This window comes from Budorcas taxicolor, chromosome 5 (assembly GCF_023091745.1).
Source record: "Budorcas taxicolor isolate Tak-1 chromosome 5, Takin1.1, whole genome shotgun sequence".
In the NCBI taxonomy this organism is placed as follows: domain Eukaryota; kingdom Metazoa; phylum Chordata; class Mammalia; order Artiodactyla; family Bovidae; genus Budorcas; species Budorcas taxicolor.
The window spans coordinates 49,878,932-49,882,095 of record NC_068914.1 but is presented as its reverse complement, the minus strand read 5'-3'; the positions used below and the strand labels follow the sequence as shown (position 1 = coordinate 49,882,095).

Below are 3,164 nucleotides of genomic sequence, written 5' to 3'. Positions count from 1 at the left end.
TTTATCCTGGCTGTCAATATTTTGGACAGATTCTTGGCTTTTATGAAGGTAGACCCTAAAATTTGTCTTTCACTGGAGTCTGTTGCTTTTGCTGGCTGCCAGAATAGCTGAAAAAGAATGCAATGTTTCATCTACTCAAGAAGTAATCTGGATTAGTCAATGTAAATGCATTGCTTCTGACAGAAAACAAAGGAAAAAAACAATTTTGGAAAAAAAAATCAGAACTATGAAATGGAACATCCTGCTTATTAAACTTTTTTTTTTTCGCTTACCCAAGACTATTATACTTCATATTTCAGAAAGGAAAGAAATATTGAGCCTTGATAAATTGGAAGCTCCGCTTAAAGCTAGCAATTTTCTGGTAGTCTTTTGAAAAGCAAAGCCATCTGTATTAGTTTTGTGCCTTTTCAATCCGTAAGTAGAAACATAATTCATTATTACTGCAATTCCTCTGGCTTGTTATAAAGTATTCAAAAATTAATGATACTGAGTCCTTTTACTGGAGGGAAATAGCTTCTAAAGACTAGCTGAATATTTTCTCTTGAATGTTGCAAGGAACTGGTTTGGATTACTTCCAGGTACAGAGCCCAGACCATCCAAGACAGCAAATACAATGTTCCCGAGTTGCCAACAATACCAGAGGATTGTTGTCTTGATGAAAGTGAAAGTGAAGCCTTGGAAGACTTGAGTTTCAGAGAATCAGGTCTCAGCAGTTCTCTCCCCAGCTCAGTGATCAAAGACATGCTGTCTTTTTCAGCTTGAAAGTCGTACAGCCTCTGTGCTTTCCGTCTTAGAAATCTAATTGCACTGGGTCAGACTTTAAAGTATGCATATAGCTTATGAGTAATAAACAGGAAAGTAGGAAGTTTTTGGTCCAGTCCCTATCTAGGCAGGAATACAAAGACGGAAATACCTGTTGTCAATAATTATTCGAATCAGATCTGGTCTATTTTCATATTTTAAGCTATCAAATAGGTTGTTGGTGGTTTACTTGTTAAGTTGTGTTCAACTCTTTGCGACTCCATAGACTGTAGCCTGCCAGGCTATTCTGTCCACGGGGATTCTCCGGGCAAGAATACTGGAGTGGGTTGCCAATTTCTTCTCCAGGGGATCTTCCTGACCCAGGGATCAATGCCACATCTCTTGCATTTCCTGCATGGCAGGCAGGTTCTTTACCACTAGCGCCACCTGGGAAGCCCCCCATTAAATGGTTTAGGACCCTACTCCTCAAATGATTGAAAATACTTTAAATGTTGATACTTTCACTTTTTTATTTAAATAATTTGTAGCTATTTTTCCATATGGATAGTATATTTCATCAGTAAGGATATAGGGAGTCAAAGAGAGAATCTTTTTTCCGTTGATGAAATACAAAGTAGAAGACTAGAATCTGCTGAGGACTAGAGAGCAGAGTTTGAGTGAAGATGAGTTTTGAGGGAAGTGCAAGCTCTGAAATATGTTTTCAGGGGAAACGTAGGGGGAACAAGGGCGAGTACAGAGGGTGATCCTGAGGTTCTAGTCAAGGCTGAAAATCATGAATTTAAAGTAGTGTCAAATCAAAGAATTAGGGGGTTTTTATCTGGTATTCTCAAATATCAAAATGTAGAAACAAAAAAGGTTAAGTGTCACTGCTCCAGGGTTTGGGTTTTACAGGTTGCTGATGATGATGAACTTTCGACAAACAACCCTGAAGTTCAAGCTCAGTAAGTAAGAAGGGTAGCCCAGGATGGAACTGATAAATCCAAAATGCGGAATCTAGGTACTGGATGGTTTGTGGAAATTGTTATGCAGATTTGGTGGAAAGGATAGTATGAGAGAGGTGAAAAAAAATTGTTTACAAAGTATAGAATTCACAGTTTCTGAGTGAACTATCAACATGTGTTCTTTGGAAAAAGGCTGTAGTGCAGAGAAGGAAAGGATAAGGTGAAAGAGGTCTAGGGAATTTGAAGTTAGGATGCCACCTTTTGTCTGCATGAACACTAAAACCTTGTAGAATTATGGCAGAAGTATTGCAGAAAAAGACTGTGATCCAGATCCAAAAGGCTACCTTCAATGAAATGAACTCAACTGGATGATATATGACAAATAGCTTTAAATGAGGATGGATTTCTGTAGTCAGATGGAAGAGTAAAGGTCAGGAAGAAGAATTAGGGATTCAAGGAAATGTCACCTCCCTATCTGTTAATATCCACTTTCCTGTGAATATGGGGAAAAGAATAGCTTTCAACAGAGAGGCTTATAGGAATACTGAAAGCCATAATTAATCAAGGTCTGTCTTTCTGTAGTGTCTGGGTGGCACTAGTGGTAAAAAATCTACCTGCCAATGCTGGAGACATAAGAGACGAGGGTTTGATCCCTGGGTCAGGAAGATCCCCTGGAGGAAGACATGGCAACCCACTCCAGTATTCTTGCCTGGAGAATCCCATGGACAGTGGGAGCTGGGCAGGCTACAGTCTATGGGGTCAGAAAGAGTGGATGCGACTGAAGCAGCTTAGCACGTCTTCCTGTAGCATCAATTTCCATGCTTGGTAAACAATGTCATACACCTCAGATTAACAGAAACTCAGATCCATTTTGAAGTAGGATGCCAAATTTATGCACATGTTAATGATAAAACAGCAAACGTCAAAGAAAATTTACACTTATGAAATGCTGCTTTGAGCTAGTCCTCTGGTTATTCAAAGATTCTCTTTTCACTGTCATCTATGTGGAAAAAAACTTTAAAATTATCTAGGAGGTAAGGGGAGGGGAAGAGACCCTGAAAGAAAAGAAAAGAAAAGAACACGAGGCATTCGTTATCCACAGAAAGGAGCCTTGCATGGCAGTGAGTAAGGTGGGGGTTGGGTTGTTTAACAGAAAGATCAGGAAAAGAAATTTGAAAATAGTAATAGTACAGGAGCCCAGGAAAAGAGAAGAGGAGAAAGTGTGGGATGTTGTCGTTTTTCAGTGATTAAGAAAAATAAGAATGAAGATTGTTCACCTGTGATTGTTCTTGGATATTTTCCATGTTAACTTTTGCACAGTTCATTTTTGTGCAGGCAGTACTGTACTCTGCCTGTCTTAGGCATGTAGTGAGGACTATATGTGAGGAGATTTCAACCAGTTTTAAGAGTGCTGAAAAATCCAGAGCTTTTTCATGGTGTTGGAATCAGTCCCTTAATCAC

General features: G+C 39.2%; 1 pseudogene; it reads left to right on the top strand.

The window, feature by feature from the left end:
• Nucleotides 1-794, top strand: LOC128048072 (cyclin-G2-like; annotated as a pseudogene).
• Nucleotides 795-3,164: the final 2,370 nt, after the last annotated feature.